The 5164-nt window shown below is 46.8% G+C and overlaps 1 pseudogene; it reads left to right on the forward strand.

Annotated features, from left to right (window-relative positions):
* Window positions 1-312: 312 nt before the first annotated feature.
* LOC108634561 lies at window positions 313-4550 on the forward strand (annotated as a pseudogene).
* The last annotated feature ends 614 nt before the right edge of the window (window positions 4551-5164 follow it).

Raw genomic sequence — 5164 nt, forward strand, 5'->3', positions numbered from 1 at the left:
CAGAGGCCAGAAGGCCCAGAATTCTAAGGGGCGTGTCCCAGAAGCCAACGCCTTTAGACTCCATTCGATTGGTTCCTTGATGAGGTCTGGAGGTCAGGGTGGAGAGTTCAGCCCCTTCCCGCCACCATACTAGGCGTGCGTGGTGGCGCAGGGTTCTGCGCGTGCGGATCTCGAGTTCCCTGCTCATTGGCTGTGGGCAAGTAACTTGTTCTTAGTACCACGTAAACTGAGGGCGGGGGGTGGACTGTGCTGGCTGTCTGCTGTGCTCTCGTGTCCAGCTTGTTTGCAGCCCGGGGCTACGGCGAGAACAGCATGGAGAGTGAGACGGGGCCAGAGGAAGGTGGCAGCACCCCAGGATCCTGGATCTTAGTTGTGAGCCCGGGTCTTCATGAGGGAGTGGCCCTGGGGCCTACCAGCCCGGAGGGGGCAGCAGAGGCGATGCAGGCCCCAGGTGGAGCACCAGGCGAGGAGTCCGCCCTCTTCTGGGTGGAGGTAGTTGAGGAAGGTGTGGCCCTGGAGAAGGGAGAGGTGGCGGGAATCGGGCAGGAGTTCCAGCTGCTGGTTTAGACGTCATGGAGGAGGTGGGGTTGGTGGTGTACGAGGATCAGGAGCAGGTGTCCTCGGAGGAACAGGGCCAGGAACATCCAAGGCCCGGAGCCCCGAGTGACCGGCCTGCACTGGAGGTGCTGGTGGCCCTGCAGCTGGAGTTGGATCCCGTGAATAAGAAAGCCCAAAGGGCGCATGCTCGCCTGAAACATAAGCACTGTCAGAGGCTGAAGTGCATCTACAACAAGGAAGCACCGTCATCCAGGGAATCCATGGCTTCTGGGTCGAAGTTGTATCCCTTGGTGTGGTGCTTGTGAATTTTTTTTTAACATGGACTTTTGCAGGAGCAGGTTACAGATCTGGCAGTTCTGGTACAAAATTTACCTTTTGAGATGATGGGTAATGGTTTCTGTCCTGCATATCTGTCTCTGATATTAGGTGTGATGTCCTTGCTGTTGCATACTTTTATTAGGTGTGATGTCCTTACTCTTTAGGCTAGCTTTGTTCTTCCAGCACTTTTCCCTCTAGCATCTAGAGGCTCCTTGACCTACAGCAGTTTATGAACCACCCCAAATGTCAGTTACGATGAGCAACCAAGATGCAGACATGATTCACTTAATGACCAACTTGAAGGTCAGGCAGGGGACACTGATGATTGTGGAAGGGAGGTGACTGGGGAGGGAAGAGAACATGGTTTATCCGTGAAAACAAGAAAGGACAGCTCTTTTGTAAACAGATTTCACACCCGGGCAACCACCCACCCCCTGACACTTTGTCCTGGCAGATGGAGGAATACAGGCATCCCACTCATCACTGCAAGATCACATTGTCCTTTCAGAGGAATAGATATTTCCAGAATGAAATGATTGTTAAGGAGTATCTGATTAGTGTCACCGGTAAGAGTCAGCTCCCTGGATTTGGATGGCTGGGGGAGAAAAGTGGAGGTTGAATTGGAAAGCGATTTAGATCTTTCTCGCATACACCTTTTCCTGCAGGATACTGAGCATCTCATTCCACTCCAGTTCAGTGGTATCAGGGGTTTGAACATAAAGCATACAGCCGCAGGCAACACAACAGCAGTGTTAACTTCTTCAACTTGTTCTTTGATCAAAACATCACAGGATCTGACTGGATTGCTGAATTGGGGTCCCTTGTGGCCACTGGGCCAGAACTGGTGATTTATGTTGGAGCTGTTGGTGGTCCATGGGAGGGCTCATGGTCTGGTCATCCCTGTGCTGACCTTGCTCATTTCCCTGGCAGATCATCATAAAGGATCTGTGGCCCAATCCTTTGCAGTACTATGTGACAAGGAAGGCTCTACCACGAGAGGTACTGGGAGGACAAGAGGTGAGGTGTGTCCAGGGGCTGAGCATTGGCATAAATGTTGTCCAGGAACTTGGGTCATTTATTTCACTTGTGGATAAAGTGAGACTCCGTGGAACAGAGTGACACAAGGGCATGAGGGAATCAGCAAGAGACAGCAAGGGTAGAGAACTGTAGTGAAAATCAGGTTCTAACTAGAGAAGCTTGAGATAGATGAAGTGGCCTGTCCAGGCCAAAGTCACTCCAATTTACATCTAAGTCAGTTGCACATCTCTGAACTGTCATTCCATGGCCAACAAGTCCACCCTCAGGCTCCTCTTAAATTGGGGCCCACCTACTATTCCTCATGAATTCCCCTTTCCAAAAAAGTCTGTGAGTCTCCTTTGTGCAAGTCTGTTCCCCCACTGACCCATCATTTGATTCCATTTTGATCATCACACGTTTTTTATTTTATTTTATATCTTTTTCACCTGATACCCTCATTCTGAGAATACTGACCACTGTGCAGGATTATGGAGAATAATCTTTTATTTATTTTAACTGGAGGATAATTACTTTTTTTTTTCATAGATATACTCTTTTTTATTTTTTATTTTTAAATTTCTTTTAATTTTAAAATCTTTAATTCTTACATGTGTTCCCAAACATGAACCCCCCTCCCACCTCCCTCCCCATAACATCTCTGTGGGTCAGCCCCATGCACCAGCCCCAAGCATGCTGTTTAATACCATGACAGGTTTTGCTCCACATTGATCAACATTAGTCACCCGTACGTATACATATATTCTCACAAATGCTAAACCCACCACCCACCACCCTCCCCTTCTTGTCTTTCTGGGTTGTGCCACAACATGACTTTGGCTGCCTTGCTTCATGCGTCAAACTTGTACTTGTCGTCTGTTTTACATGAGGTAATGTAAATGTTTTAGAGCTATTTTCTCAAATCAACCCACCATCACCATCTCCCCCTGAGACCAAAGTCTGTTCTTTATATGTCTGTGTCTTATTTGCTGCCCTGCATGTTGGATGTTCAGTACCACCTACAAGGTCCTCAATTCCATATATTTGTGTGAACATACAGTGTTTGTTCTTCTCTTTCTGACCTACTACACTCAGTATAATAGGCTCCGTGTTCATTCGATCTCATTAGAACTGACCTCGATGTGTTCCTTTTTAGCGCTGAGTAACATACTCTGGTGTATCTGTACACCAACTTCCTTATCCCTTCATCTACCAATGGACATATAGGTAGCTTCCATGTCCTACCTACTGTAAATAGTTCTACGATGAAGACTGGGACGTGTGTTTTTTAGTATGTGCTTAGAGAAAATGTAAAAGTTCACAGACTCTCTTCTCTGGAAACTAACTTGAAAGATTAACGCTGTCTTTAATGTTTTCAAAGAGGGTAGGTTTACATGTCTGTTTCTGTCTCTGTTTGGAAAGGAACCCCCTTCCCCCCAATTTTGAGGAACGTATGATGGAGTGTCCCCCTTTACCTAAAATAGAAAACCAAAGAAGCTGCTTCACATGAAGATCAATGGCCAGCATAGTTCTCTTGGATTGGAAAGCAATGTAGAGTGTTCTGGTGGTGAAACAGATCAACAGGGAGACACGAATAAACCTGAACTAACTTCGAAAGCTAAGTAAGAAGCATCTAGCATGTGTCTGCATATTTTTGGGCAGGTCCTCAGAACAAACACTTCAGCCGCATGTAGGATTCTCGGTTTACCACATGGGAATTACCAGTCCATGGAGATTTGTAGAGGGGGTTAAGTCATATGTTGGGGTTGTGTCAGGGGATGCAGTTCTTCCTCTGGGGTGGTGGTTATGGAGGATGGAGAAAGAAGATGAGGGGCTCATCAACTGTGTGTCTGGCATTTTTACAAGGGAAATGTGGATGTTCATGGAAACGGTCTGGTGAACAATGGCCAGAGATTGAAAGAATGGAATGCAATTTTGTTGGAAGGTGGTGCCCCAGGTATCTTCTCTGTTGCATATCATCAGACTTTAAGAGTACAGAACAAGGAGAAAGCCTTAACATTCAACATACATATATGAGTGTGTATATGAGTGCATGGTCAGCTTTGCTGAGATCCATTTCTTAGAGCTAGATTTCCTGGTAACATTTTAGGGGGGAGGGAATAAGGTATATGGAAGGAGGCTGTGGCCTAGGGAGAAAGTGAGGGGTGGGAAGGCCTTGAGAATATTAGTTTCTGACAAAAATTACCAGGGAAAAGATAAATTGCCAGGAAACTGATAAACAAAGGAAACCACATCCCGTCATAGATGTTTGAGCTCATGTGAACTTTGTTATTTTTTTTTCCAGGAACTCAGTTTAGGTACAAAGTGTGCAGGGGCAGAAGTGAGGGGCCAACCTACCCAGCCATGTGCTCTGTGTCCCATGCTGCTGCTGCTGCTATGGTGCCGTGGTTAATATCTCTTTTTCCAGGAAGGCTTAAACTCTTTGCCCAAGGCCCTCTATCTGGCCAAGATGTAGAAATAACATTTTTATCACGAACCCTCTGGTGACAGTGTCTCTTCGTTGCTGAGTGGCTTAGCACAGAATATTTTCAACCACGACGGACCTGTCCTTTATCTAGGGCTATGTCGCTACTCTGTTTGAGGGCCAATGGGAACTCCTGGAGTATATGGAGCTCACTGAGGGACTGGTCAGCACTTAGGGTGGTCCTTCTGAAGTAGATGACTGCTTTCCAGAATTGCGTCCACCTCTGGATTGGGCAAAGGACAGACTGGCACAAATGGGGTAGGGAAAGTTCATCTGTTCCCCAAGTGTTGGCCTCTCATCCCAGATACCATGGTTCCAACATGGACATGCCTGAGTGTGATGTCCCACATGAAGTTCTGTCCCGCTTGAAGTTCTCACTCTACAACTTTTCTCCCTGAAGCAGCATCTCTTTGGAGGGCAAAGAGTAAGTTTTGAACGTGAAAGTTCATGGCTTATGGATTTCCCTTCTAGGTACCCTGAATGAGATCTCCTGCTCAGGGCCAGCTTTTCCATTTGAACATCTATACTCCAGTTTGCCCCTTCTATAGAGAAGCGTCTACAGCTCTAGAAGGCAAGGCTTGGCCTTCTCTGGGTGATTTCTGAACAACCAGCCCAGGAGACACTGGAAACATGTTTTCTTACTTTTTTAATCTATAAACTTCAAAGAACTCTCGAGGCCCTGTCAGGCTGGTACCTGTCCTCAGCGCTAGTTCAAAACAAAACAAAGCTGAAACTATGGTGTAATAACTCTGCAGTAGGTGCGAGATGGCATATTGAGGCATGGCCTTC

This window comes from Capra hircus, unplaced genomic scaffold (genome assembly GCF_001704415.2).
Source record: "Capra hircus breed San Clemente unplaced genomic scaffold, ASM170441v1, whole genome shotgun sequence".
NCBI lineage: Eukaryota > Metazoa > Chordata > Mammalia > Artiodactyla > Bovidae > Capra > Capra hircus.